This window comes from Apus apus, chromosome 4, assembly GCF_020740795.1.
Source record: "Apus apus isolate bApuApu2 chromosome 4, bApuApu2.pri.cur, whole genome shotgun sequence".
Lineage (NCBI taxonomy): Eukaryota > Metazoa > Chordata > Aves > Apodiformes > Apodidae > Apus > Apus apus.
Window position 1 is genome coordinate 56,713,415 of NC_067285.1, and position 14,518 is coordinate 56,727,932.

The following is a 14,518-nucleotide window of genomic DNA, read 5'->3' on the forward strand; positions in this document are numbered from 1 at the left end:
TAGACTTTTAATTTCCTATTTTAAACATTTATTAGTCACTATTATTGTATAACTTTTTTTTAGTGCTTGCTCCTTTTGTGCTTCAACAGATATCAGACTATCTGCAGTCAGCTTAAATCAAACAACAAAACATGAAAACATTTAGATGTCCTTAGAATCATAGAATCATAGAATCATAGAATCATAGGGGTTGGAAGGGACCTCGAAAGATCATCTAGTCCAACCCCCCTGCCAGAGCAGGGTCACCTAGAGTACATCACACAGGAAGGCATCCAGGCGGGTTTTGAATGTCTCCAGTGAAGGAGACTCCACAACCTCTCTGGGCAGCCTGTTCCAGTGCTCTGTCACTCTTACAGTAAAAAAATTTTTCCTGATATTCATCTTAAACCTCCTATGCTCCAACTTGTATCCATTACCCCTTGTCCTATCACTGGTCTTCACTGAAAAAAGCTTAACTCCATCGTCTTGACACTCACCCTTTACATATTTGTAAACATTGATGAGGTCCCCCCTCAGTCTCCTTTTCTCCAAACTAAAGAGACCCAGCTCCCTCAGCCTTTCCTCATAAGGGAGATGTTCCACTCCCTTAATCATCCTTGTGGCTCTGCGCTGGACTCTTTCAAGCACTTCCCTGTCCTTCTTGAACTGAGGGGCCCAGAACTGGACACAATATTCCAGATGTGGCCTCACCAATGCAGAATAGAGGGGGAGGAGAACCTCTCTTGACCTACTAACCACACCCTTTCTAATACACCCCAGGATGCCATTGGCCTTCTTAGCCACAAGGGCACACTGCTGACTCATGGTCATCCTCCTGTCTACCATGACCCCCAGGTCCCTTTCACCTACACTGCTCTCCAGCAGGTCAGCCCCCAACCTGTACTGGTGCATGGTGTTTTTCTTCCCCAAATGCAAAACTCTACACTTGCTCTTGTTAAACTTCATCAGGTTTTTCCCCGCCCAAGTCTCCAGCCTGTCTAAGTCTCTCTGAATGGCAGCACAGCCTTCTGGTGTGTCAGCCACTCCTCCCAGCTTGGTGTCATCAATACTCCAAGTTCAGATTTGCCTGTGCTTGCAAACCATTCATTGCACTTACCATTAACATGAGGGGAAATTTCTCTATAAAATCAATGGCAAGATCCTTTCAAAAGGTAAATGCATAGCCATGTGTTGAAATGCAGGGTCAGACCACATTCAAAAGCAGCAATAGTAACAACCAGACAAATTACTCAAGTTTACATCGACTCAGAGACAACAAAGACTGAAAGTCACTGCCAGTACTCTTAATAGAGCTAGCACAGAAGAGAACATACATCTTCACTAGAGTTTAAAATAGTACACACTAGCTCCACTGAACAACAAATTCACTTAATATTAAGCAGGTACCATTTCAGTCACCTCAGTATGGCACTGGGCTGGAGGGAACTCTCTCTCTCTGGTCTGCATTTTCAAGGAGGATTGGCTGGCCTGGAGCCCATTCAAGTGAGAAGCAAGCAGCCCACCTCTGAAGGAACTCTGGCAGTACTTGTCAGAAACTTTCCTCTTCCCATAGCTGAGCCTAGTGCAAAGCTTCAGCCCTTCATCTCCCACCTTATCTTGGAATATATATAAGGCATAGGTACAGAAGACACTGCTAGGATTTGTAACAGTGATAGACAGCAGTAAGATCCAAGACAGTTCTCATAGCAACAAAGGCTAGTAAAAGACAGAAGAAAAAGGCAAAGCCACAACCAAGGAAGGGGTTGAGCACTTCCCCATTTATTAGACTGGATATCTTTTTATGATAATGTAGCAGGACTACATTAAAGGAGAAGACACACTGGCAACATTTGGAACACCTGGGTCAAAACCCAACATTTTATCTTTATTGGCAGATTTTGTATGAAATTGTTATGTACAACTGAACTGGAACCGCAATTTCCTTTACTGCAGAGTCACAGGGAAACAAAAGGGCCTCACAGCTTTATACATGGATCGTACAAAAAAGTAAAAGGCTTTTTTATTAATATGTAAATATACTTTTTAACATTAAAATGTTTGATTTTTTAGTGTTATTTGGGCAGCCTTTAGGAAGGTAACCTTCCTAACTGGATTCAATCCTACTCTTACACAGAACCTGTGTGCCCTAGGCACCCTACAGCTGATGCAGGCAGCACATGCTATGCATCCTAGTACCTGACTGGCTCTGAGATGTCCCAACTCTGTGGAAAGGACGTTCCAGAGCCAAGGCCGCAGATGCAGCGCAATGAAACTAAACAGCCTCAAAATGTCGCAGAGGAAAGCAGCTTAGGAATCACACAAAGCTGATCTGTGTTTGCCTGAAATTACCTGCAAATCAACCTTATAATTTTCAGACATGCATTAGCGGTATATATACCCCAAGTACCAGCTACTAGATGAAATATCCTATTCAACACACACGGCACAATGAAGAAGTGAAAAAAAGCCAAAAAATAGAAAAGATTGGGAGATAGACAAGGACTCTAGTGGAATTACTGCAAAAAACCCCCAATTTAATAGATCCATGCCTCCTATTTGACAGGGAGAAGCAATAACAACAAAAACAACCCAAAAAAAAAACAAACAAAAAAACCCCTGAAGTGATGGAAATGGGTTTGACCAAACAGGACAGAAAAGGAAATTTTATCTACCCAAAGAGATCAGTGTAGTTCGAGAAGGTGGAGGAAGAAGGCACGACGTCAGAAGTAGCTGGAATGAGTCGGCAGAGTCCCTTTAAACAACTCCTTCAATCTCCTATTTAAAAATAAAATCTCATGTGAGTGTTACCACAGCTCATGTCTTAACTGCTGTTTTCATTAATAAGATGATACAGCTCTGTAGAAAGCTATTTGCCACAGTACTGTTACTGCAAACAGAATATAAATATACCTAATAGGGTTTAATCTGTGTTGCTGTTCATAACTATTCATCTGAGTTCAGACAGGAAAAAATATATGTATTCAAGTTCCTGGTTTTGAGCATTAAATTGAATCAGGTGTCCTCTTCTCTTAAGAAAATTAAGTTGCTTTTGTGCAAGAGTGTTTTAATGAGAACAGAGCCCGCCGACATTGATAAATGGGAATGACACCGGAGAGAGCATGTAAGCAGGACAATATGTGCATGTTACAGTCTTGCAGGCTATTTTTCACTGACTATCCTGAATGACTTCGCTGTTTCTTAAGGGGCCTATTAATCTCAAATTTAGTTATTACACAACGTTTATTTGAACATATATTCTGTGGATGATGACAGTTAATAAAGGAAATCTTTTACAAGCTGTATTTTTACATATTGTTCCAACTGCAGCTCCCAGTCGTTCTACTGTATTGATGGAATAACCTAGTTATGATGCAGCTTTAAAAAAGGCACATATATTCAGATTCTTTTCTAAGCATATGGGGACTCTTAAATAACTGTTAAAATGCATATAAAAATCCTGCTACAGCATGGCAAAAATAAAAGAGGTAGTGTCAACTACTCAACAAAATTTCCAGCTGCACAGTTGCCCCCTCAAAGGCAAAGCACATGCCTTTTTAACACTTGAGCATCACCTCAGAAACAAATAGGTCCTAGATTTGACCCTTTGAGGTGTATATAGTCTATACTGAATTCAACAGAATTACAGTATGCATCTTACATGTTTGGCCCTATGTGTTTTATATGTGATAGGGCACCTCAACAGTGGTATTACATAAAAGAAAAAACACCACCACAAAAAAAAAACAAACAACCCAAAGAAAACACCCACAAACTAACAAAACCAACCAAACCCCAGACTTTTATAACTGCATTTTGAAGCCAAAAGAGATCTTACAAAAATGTGAATTTGTGTCTCTTTAAAAATACTAAATTACTCTATTTTTTTAGTGAAGTGGATCTGCACACATGACCTTACCCTCTTAAAAAAACCCTACCACACAACATCAAAAAACACACAAGCAAAAAACCCCTACACCCACCAACCAAAGAAACCCCAGAACACCAACAGGAAAACACCAAGATATGGAGCAGATTATGTTTTTATGCTATGTTCCCTGTGGCCAAACACAATTCGTTAACTGTGAAAAAGATATTACCTAATCTCCAACCTGCCTCTAGAGCTGTGCTGACAGTATGGAAACACTTCTTTATTTCAACAATGTTCAATAACCAGCAGTTTTATGAAAATTATGCTGAAAAGGCACCAGAAAATTAAAACAGAATAACTTGTATGTGATTTGTTTGCATGTCAGCAAGGGAACGTCATCCACAGAATTATGTCCTCTGAAACACCTAGTTGAGCCATGGGTCTGAAGCTGCCCACACTACACATTTGTTACAGGCTGCCTGAGGTTGCCATCACCTTCAACCCAATTTTGTGCTGCTTCAGCCAGGCTCAGCAACCAGCCACAAGCAGGGCACAGAAACAAGCTGGGGGCTCTGCTGGCAGAGTTATTGTCTCCTACCTCTTACTAGCCAAGTTCTTTCTGTTGAAAATCAGTCTTTCACTTCCTCATTTTTGTAGCTCCTCATAACCATCACTGCCAGATGGTAATAATATTTACAAATACAAACCCATCTGTCAAAAGGATGTCAAAAGGCAGGCTTTTGAGAAGCACTTATTTACTGTATTTGGTGCTCGCTCCCTATTGAAGGATTTCTCTGTTTCACCAATAGTTTCAGCAACACTGAGACAGAGTAAGAAAACTCTCTTGCTTTCTTTTTGTCAGAAACTGTAACTTCTCTCAAGGGAGTTCTGGAGACAGCATGGTATTGCTCCTTCAGTGGCAATAGAAGATGAAGACTAAAACCATGAGAGTTTATACATAAAAGTTTTTCCAGACAGTTAAACCAGAATGCAAACATTTGTCAACAACTCAGTTGGCAAACATGAAGCATTCAGACCTCAGGAATGCTTACGTGTCAGTCTGCAAATTTCCACCAATACTAACATAGAGATTAGTAACAGAAATCCATGTTGGGCAAAGGCTGGAAAGCAACACTGTCCTGTATGGCTCCATCATTTTACTTCAGATTACTCATATAACTGAGTAGAATGAAAACAAAAGCTTTCATCAGCAGCATCACAAAGATCATGTGAAGGAAGCCAAGAGGGAAGAACCTTTGTCATGAGCTGGAATGTCCATCTCCACGTAGAAAGAATTAAGACTTGGCCTCCCTGGGTAGAGAAGAGAAGAGACGCCTCATGAGACATGGTGTACAGTGCCTGAACAGTCCAGGCTATCAGCTGTTCAATGCTGAGTTGCTTTGTCCATAGTTTCTTTGCTTTATCCTAAACACGACAGATCCATCCATACCAGATGTGGTTTAGCTGTGTAGCAAATAAAACTGGTGCAATGCTCACCAGGCTTACCAGGGGAAAAGGCCTATCTAGGCCCCATCTAGAAACACAATTGCAGGCAACACACATCTTTTGCAACCTCATATCTATCCCTTCAGGATACAAAGGTGGAGAGATTTCCTCCTCCAACCAGCCATGGTCCATTTCCTTTCATCAATGAGAAGCCCTGTCAGCAGAGACAGCCACCAGTATTCTCGCTTCATCCTTATGTGAGACAATCCTTGACCAGCCATATTCCCAAGTTCAGAGATACTCTGAAGTTGTAGCTTAACTTTCCTCTCTTCCCATCAGCTGCAGTACAAAACACAAGATCACACTTATAAACCACAGTGCCTTCCAGTATGTTTGTTTCTACATCATGCACTCTTGACGCAGCAGTAACCTGAACGTCTGCAGTGGTCTTCTGAATACCAACATGAATAAATCGAGGCAGTTTCTCTTTTTCTCTCCTCTACTTAAAAATTGTAAGTGCAAATATTAAGATTACTGCCCAGTGCCAGTGTAAACATTCAAGTCAGCAGTGATTTAAAGCTGACAGACTCATAACAACACATGCTTTCTCATACTGAGCATCTATGTGCATAACTATCTGCAAACTCCACACTCTAGCATCTGACCTACTCCTCCACAAACTTCATACAGCTCTGCCATGCCAGAAAACTCTGGGTTCCCAGGAAGGCATATAGCCAAATTTCCAGTATGTTTTTTTCCTAAATGGAAAGTGCATTCCCATAGTTGTGCTACACATGGGGAAATGGAAGATAACTTCCCCCTTCTACCTACATACTGTAAAGTATAAGCCTTAGCAGCCACACATTTGGCCTGTGAAACAGACCGTGCTACACAATTGCGGAGCAAAAAAGAAACAATTACTGACACTTTGGTATGAAAACCGCCCACAAACCTTATGCACGTCATGTATTTGTTAGTGACTAAAAACTTATTACCTTAGCAGTGAAAATATGAGCTCTCACGCTAGAACAAACGGATTGCTGAACAATGATTTAATAAAGGAGGCTCTGCTGAACAACAGTATACAAGTAACTGTGCCAACCCAATCCTCTCTTATGGTCAAACATTTCATAACTGTAAGTGATTTTCTCTCAAAAAAAAACCTAAAAAAAAAAACAATTGTAGAAGGTATCCTCAAAAGAATACAGAGCAATAACAACCTCCCAAACATACTTTTATTTAAGTTCACATTTTCTGAGATCTTAAGCTGTGATAAAAACACGTAAAGGTCTTGTCCCCTGATTCTCCTGGAGACACATCATCCATAACATGATTAGAGGTCTAGTTAAACAATGCATCCCACAACTCCAAAGAGTATTACTTCCCTGCTGAAGTGAAATGAAAGCACAAGGCCACTTTTTAAAAGGTGCCCTTTGCATTAACTGTAAGGCTGTGCCTGCACCAGTATTTTTCTATAAATATCCCACTGTCATATTGCTTTCTGAGCAGTTAGTAGCAGAATCAGACATTTTAACTGCTGTGCCATCCAAACCAGCTCAGAAGGGCATTGTTATTAAAGTCCCTGTCATTATCACCACTGGGAACAGCTTCACTACTAGTAGTGCAGTGCCAGGAGATGAGAAATAAAACATGAGTGCAAGGAAGGCCACAGCACAGGGAGGCTGGCTGAAGTACCAGCTTTGTAAAACAAAAAGTAAAGGGGCCCAGTGCACAGATCCATGAACCCCAATCTCTGGAGCTCATGTCAGAAAGTGCCACAGGTCACAGTTAAAAGATACAAAGATTTTCATCTCATCGACAAATGTCAGTCTGTATCTCAAAGGTTCTGTTTTGTGTTTTTAACCTAGCCCAAAGGTTAGGTTTTATTGTAAGCCTATATTGTAGGGTACTGGAATTTCCTTTTTCATGAGCCCACCCAAAGCTCTGCACACCGTAATATTGTGACAGAGGTAGAAAGAGAAGGCAAAGAAAAGTAGCATACTCATAAAGAAAAGGTCAGCACTATAGCCACTGCCTGAATGAAAAAAACGAACCATCTTGACTCATACAACTGCTTTCTTTTAAATGCTACTCAGATGCTTTTGTCATAAATTAACAATGCTTATAACTAGAATTTACACATACATAGAGTAAGAAAGTGCATAAATGTGCATCTTTACATACCCCCAAAATTTGCCCAAGGAGTTCAACAGTGGATCAGTAACCCCTGAAGCTCCAAGCTTTTTTTCTAAAAACAGATTAACTATAATATGGGTATTTGCCACCAACCTTCCTTTGAAGCATGCTCAAAACATCTTGAAATTCTAACCAGCTAGCTGCCTCCATTTTTCAAGAGGACTGCTATACCCCCCTCCAGTCCAAAGGGTAGCGGGGCAGTCTTCATTAAAGTGCAAGAATTAATACCCAAATGCCAATCATGTTCAGGGTCAAGGACTTGGTTTCATAACTACTTGGCCAGCAGTAGGAGTATATAATGAATTACAGAAATGCTGCAACTGTTCTGTGAAATTTTCATTCATATACATATCACATATATATAAAATACATAGTGACTCAACTAAAGTGAAGATATTGATATTACTTCCTTGAGGTACTTTAGTCTCTAATGGGATAGAATACTATATAGCCATTACTTCTCTGAAGCAAAGGTGACAAGAAAACTTTAAAACCTATGGGTTTTGTGTACAGAACTCTGCTGACATTCTGTGCAGACCAGAAGCTCACCAAGAGATGTGCTGGATACAAGCCTAAGAAATGCACAAGCTTGTTTTACTGCAAAAAGTTACAAACTTGCTGTCTCTATTGAACACGGTCTTTGCGGCAGTGTTCACTGAGCTTCTACCATTTCCAGTTACATCCAGTGTTGATTGAAAACTGGGATATCCAGTATTAGGGATATTCCAGTATTTAAAATTTGATGTAAATTTAAGCCTGTCCCTTCTAGAATCACCACTTTTCATACGGCGATTTAAATTTTCTTTTTAAAAATATTTTGTTTTGGTATTTTGCTGCTTGCAGCTGAACTGCTCTGATGCCCAGTAGATCACCTTTGTCTCTGCACAAAGCTTTTCAGCTGATCTACAATGCAGCACTGTTATTGAATCCTTATGATGCACTGAGAAGATACAGCCAGGGAGATCAGTTTATCAAGAGAAATGAAAGCGAGTACCTAAGTTACACTGAAAAATGTGGACAAAGTCAAAACTATTTGTTTGCAAAACTGACCCAGGTTAAGCTGACCTGAAAAAATATTTACATACAGATTTTCCTGAAAGGAAGAGGAAGCATTTCTACAAAGTCTAAATTGCATACACTGGGGGAAGAAAAAGAGAATGGAAAATCTCCCAACTCGACATGGTTTGCAGTCCAATTGCCTTATTTCTAAAGCAGTTACTAAAGAACCAAGTGCATATATATAATAAAAATTGAAATGCAATTATTGGGAAAAACCCCTTCAGCTGGAAAACATTTATTTTTTAACGTGTCTGTTTTCCAGCATTTTGTGATTAAAACTATATTCTCAATTTACTGATAAACTGTAGAGACAAGGCCAACACTTTTTGATTTGCCCACAAAGAACTCCAAGGAGAACTCAATAAAGAAATCAATAATTTTAAGTACAAAGGCTCCAGTGGAACACACATACTGCTACAACATATTCCATGACAGTTATTCATCATGGGCACCCAATGAGGCAAGGGGGTGTGGAAGGAAAATAGTACTGTCCTACCATTTAAGCCCAGAAATTCCTGTATCTACAGTCAGAACAAACTAACTTTGCAGAAGCAATTTAGACGCAGAATTCTTTTCCACCTTAAGGTGGAAAACATAAGGTGTTCTATGATACATAAGTGGACAAGACTACCTAAGAAGTACAATCACCACTGCCAGGTCAAAGGCGTGAGAGCTGCTAACTTCCCTGCACAGCAGGAGGTCCCCATGCCAATACAAACACACTTTCTTAATATCACTGCAGAGCAGCAATACATGTAAACAGAAAACTAATGAACAGAATTGGGATATCCAAACAAATGTTTGAAGAGTAGAAAAAGTCACCTTAAACACTAGAAACAATCAGAAATCACATCTTACACAAACACCAGTACCAGCTAAATGTACAAGAAAAGCACCTCACTTACCAAACAACTGAAAAACACACTAGCTGCATTTCACAGAAACAGCTCTTACTTTAAAAGGTTTAATTTTGGTTAACAGCTATTTCTTTAAGTAGACTTGAAATACGAGCCACTGATAGAAGCTTCATAAAAGGCAGGGAAAGATGGGAGGGGAAAAAATACATTAATGGAACAGATTTTCATCTCTCACATACAGTAATTCTAAAACTGAGTCACTGTTTAGTCAATTCTATTGCAGAAAAGACCTCAGAAAAATATCACAATGTAGTCATCATCTTGTCAAATCAAACTTCAATTTGCTCTAACACCATAACAAATGTATTTCTGTAATCTGTATCTATCTCCTACTCTTGTGGAAGTAACAACAAAATTCAGAGTGATATACTTATCTACAATATATAAAAGAATCATATCACCTCGTAAGCTGTAGTGTAGCAATATAGTGGTAGAGCATGAAACAGTAATCAAAGTCCTGAAAAATACACCATTGTCAGCATTGTACGCTGGTATCAATGTATTATAGCACCTTGGTTTAAAATAAATCAACCTAAGTGCCTGCTTTGGTAAGCACTTCGAATTCACTGTACATCAGCATTAGGGGGGGTAATGCACAAAAAACAAATCAGGAAACGGGACTTGAAAATAACAATTCAATTAGCCATTTATATTGCTGATTTCCTAATAAACTTCCTATCCGCAGCACGCGCCAACCCTCCTGCAGCCTTTCCCCCTTCATTTACATCTCTGTGCAGACCTGCTCTTTTTTTCCTGCCAGCCCCTTTGCCCTTTCAATCATGAAGTATATTACTCCACTGTCAGAGCAAAGCAGTTCCTAACAACAGGGAGCCCAGCTGGGATAGGAAGAGGGCAGCAGGCTCCGGCATTAACATAATAATCCAGCCGCGCTGCCGGACCCTCAGGGCAGACAGCACATTAGGCAGGCCCCCCGCGCCCGCCCGCTGGAAGCCGGGGACCACCTGCCCATCAACCTGTGGCGGTCGCCCCCGCCTCGCCAAGCCCTGCTGCCCAATTACCTTCCCAGAAAGACATACGGCCATTTTTCCACATCTGCTTAACATACCTGCTGCATGTCCTCATTTGATGCTTTGGATGGACCCCTCCAGCAGATGCACTCCTGGCCTTCCAACTTCAGGGAAGCCTAGGGTTTTGAACAGGACCTGCTGCTGCTCCCAGCAGGAACCAGACCCCGAACAAAAATTGCCAATACGCCACACTGCTCTCCAGGTGCACCTTCCAGCCTTACCTACCCTCTGGATTTTTCCCTAAAAAAACAGCAAGGCAGATACCTTTGTTATTTCTGTGCTTTGTCATCCAAGAAAGCGGGCTCAGGGTTAGCTTAATTTTTCTTTCTGGGCTTTGTAGCACTGGAGGATTTTCAGCACCAAAGCTATTTTAACAATTTTTGGTACTAGGCCTGCCACCACGCATGACATGGCTACTCATTAAACATCTAGAGCCCATGACCAGGTTTTAGTTGCACACACACACACCAGAAATATCCAAGAATCACCATATAATCCTCATTTGAGATGCAAGAGCCAATAAACCATCTGATTTAAAGACGGCTTATAATTGTACTACTCTTCACAACTAATGTTTCTTAACAGCTAAGAAATATTCCCACATTTCAAATGCTTTGGGTCAAGTCAGAATACTAATTTGCACGTTGTCTCTATTGAGCCTTTTAAATAAAGACAACATTTACATTTACTATGCCATGTATGTCAATGTGTTTCTCTAACAAACCATTTTAATTTCAGTATACATGCTGCTTGTGCAGACTACAAGCTCAGATACTTAACAAGAAAGAACAAAAAATAAACACACTTGCCAGTAAAAGATACTATTTTCTTCATATTATATGACAATCTCAAAGACTACAAAAAAAACCCCAAACCTCTGGTTCTAATACAACTTTTAATTTCATTAAAAAAATACGTATTCCCCAATTCCCCTTTACAATGGCAGGCACAACAGAAATGTAATACAGTCTTATTAAAATCATGTTTCGCAGACTGTGCAAAGCCAGATTTACTTGATCACTTGTGAAGCAAAATTTCCCTAACCTCATTAATTTGCATTTATCTAGCCCTCTCAAAGAAGGAAATACTCAGAAGCAATTTCATATTTTATTTTAAATGCTTTTATTATTGGTACAAATAAGTGTAATGCATAGCAATCCACGTCACAATAGTCTGTCAGAGAGAGACCAAGTAAAATAATGCTAGCTGTATAATTGAAATATTCTAGAAAGTTGTCCTTATGAAAGTTCTGCCTATTAACATTCCTCAACTACATAACGATTTAAAAAAAACTACTACACGTTAAGAAAATCATGACATATTTATAAAAAAATTGCTTACAAGCAATTAACGTTCACAATGTAAACATTCTCTTCTGCCACCACAGGCATGATAACCTGTTAGCAGTGTGCCCCTCGGAACTGGGAAGGGGGGCATAGTTAAAAATAGCCCTTTGCATCAAATTTATTCTAGGTCACAGGGGTCACGGATAAAACTCTAAAAGAACCCAAGGGTTGGCAAAATATAGCCAAGAGTCTTCTTACACAGCCACAACCTCATATATCTACTATGACTTGATTTAGACTTCTAGAACCTGCAATTTCAAGAAGAAAAGCTTTGTCGACTATCTCCTGATCCTTCCAGCCATCTCCTTAGCCCAACTAACCAATGATCATCACAATGGTGACATAAAACTGAACAGCACTTGGAACACTTAAATTACAACTTTTTGCCTTCAGCACCTCTAAATATAAATTACTTTGGTTATCCATAAACCAGCAAAAGGAGGTGACTTTCTTATTACAAGAGATTAAAAGAAAAATCCCTGGAACACTCAGTTTTGTAGAGGTTTTCTCTAATTTCCTTACTTCTCCAAATTCTAGGTTAAAAATTCCACAAACTAAAGTAATGGCAAGTTGTACCAGACATGCTGGAAAACCAGAAATTCAACAGCAAGAATTCTCTACCAAGAATTTGAGTATAATCAAGTCATCAAGTAACTTTTGCTGCTCATGGTGAAAGCTTTGTGCTTACAGACATGTTGCCAGTGGACAACAGAAAGCTGCAATGTTAATTACATTGGTCATTTGTAAATTCAAATGTTGTGAATGGAACATGTGAACAGAAATAAACTTCTGAATGGAAAGAAAGATTTTTCTATTAATTTCATGGCACGATCTTTAGATCAGACCCATGTCTCAATTAAGTCAATAGGAGATTTTTTAAATTTGATTTTACACTGCCCAAAGTACAGAACATTGCAACAGCTCACATAAGTAAAAGGGAAGATGTGGCTTAAGCTTCTGATACAGGATATGCTCAGTTTGAGGGCTGTTTAACAGAGTGATCACTCCTGGAATTACTAAAATATAGAAGAAAATACATACTTGTTTAAAATATATTTCACATGCCAATGTCACTATAAAAAAAAAAAACCTATACTTCTTTGAAGTAACAAACTATGAGATCCATACTGACGATGCATTTTAATTTCCTTCACAAGTTGTCCTTCAATTCAACCACAATTTTATTTTCCTTTGCAAGACTCTGCTCTTCCTGACTACTTGTACAGCCTTTGCTCTTTGATAGCACAGTTCCTATGTTTTTATTCTTCAATACCAGAGATGATTACATGAATGTTACATGAATGCAACACACAATTTTTTTCGTTTATACATAGCTATGCCAGCAGAAAAAATACAGCCCTGTAACCCCTGGATGCCCTAACTAGAGAACACTGCTCCCACAGATTTTAAGGGGTAGTCTTGTTAGTTCAGATGTTATTTCTTTTACAAAAGTTATTTCAAATTGATACTCTCTTTTAATGGAAGTACCCAGAATGAAGCAGCGTTCATTAATATGTGATATAACATCTTAATGTTTTAAAATTTATTCTAGTTGTGTAACGTATTTACATCTATTTCTGGACTGTACTCAAGCACCTAAACTGCTCTAAAGAATTATTTTCCCTAAGTCAAATAAAGAATTGTTTTATAGGTTCCTAAGACATTTTGTGGTACAGAAAAGAAGCACACTGTAAGAAAAAGAAACTGAGGGACAATCTAATTGCAGAAGACACAAAATTTTCACCAGTTCCAAACTCCAATTACTGGTTTAATAACTACTAGTGCCTCACAACTTCATCCCTTAATGTAAAAAGTAGCTGACATGGAGAAGTAGTTCTGCAGTGCTTTTCTCTGCTCCTGCACTGCATTTGAATCTCCCCCATCATCTCAGATCCAGTCATTTTTTTTACTTAAACCGGAGAGGTGGTACTAGTGATCAGAATTCATATAGGAGTGTTACCAGTCTGAAAAAAAAAAAAAAGAGGGAGATAGTAGTGCTTCTACTTCTATAAACTAATCTAGTATTTGGTGACTATGTCACATTCTCACTTGAAGGCAGTAGCTGTGGCACTGTCTCCCAGAGCTCCAGGTAGAAAACAAAAGAGAATTAAGTGAAAGGCATTCCTATTTCAGGCAAAGCCTTTCTATCCCAGGCAAATTCATCTAGCAGTGCTCTCCCAAAACCTCAGCTACGGTTTCATCACCTGCATAGGAAGCACCTTGCTGTCTGTGTGTTATCTCAAAAGAAAGTCATACTGGCTTTTGCAGACACAGCTTCATGGCCACTTGGATTTTACCTATTCCACTTCTGACTGTGACCTTCAACAGAGCACTGCAGACAACCAAGATTGCTGCAATGCCTCCCAAATGAAAAACTGAGAAGAAAAAAAAAAACAACAAAAAACACCACCCACACACAAATCCCAAAAAACCACCACAACCACAAAAAAAAAAAAACACCAAAACCAAACAAAACCACCAAAAAAACCCAACAAACAAAAAAACAACAAACCCACAAGGGTCTGCAAAACAGGATCCATGTGTTATACATGTTATAAAGAGCTTATTTCTTTACACCAGCCAGACTCTTCTAAGCAGCATGTGGCTCCCAAGCAGTCACAGTGAGGCCCCTGTGCCTGGATGATGGCACATGAATGGCAACAAATGATCCAAAATCCA

General features: G+C 39.5%; 1 protein-coding gene across 6 annotated transcripts in view; it reads right to left on the reverse strand.

The window, feature by feature from the left end:
- Positions 1-14,518, reverse strand: part of SLC10A7 (solute carrier family 10 member 7) — a 151,188-nt gene that overhangs the window by 103,883 nt on the left and 32,787 nt on the right. The window contains exon 4 of one of the 6 annotated variants that reach the window (XR_007889441.1): positions 2,652-2,754. The exons of 4 other annotated variants lie outside the window; for them this stretch is intronic. The gene's annotated coding sequence lies outside the window, so the exon portion shown is untranslated. Of the gene's footprint in view, positions 1-2,651; positions 2,755-5,131; positions 5,159-14,518 lie in introns of those variants that run through there. One more of the 6 variants, XM_051619090.1, reaches the window with a different exon arrangement.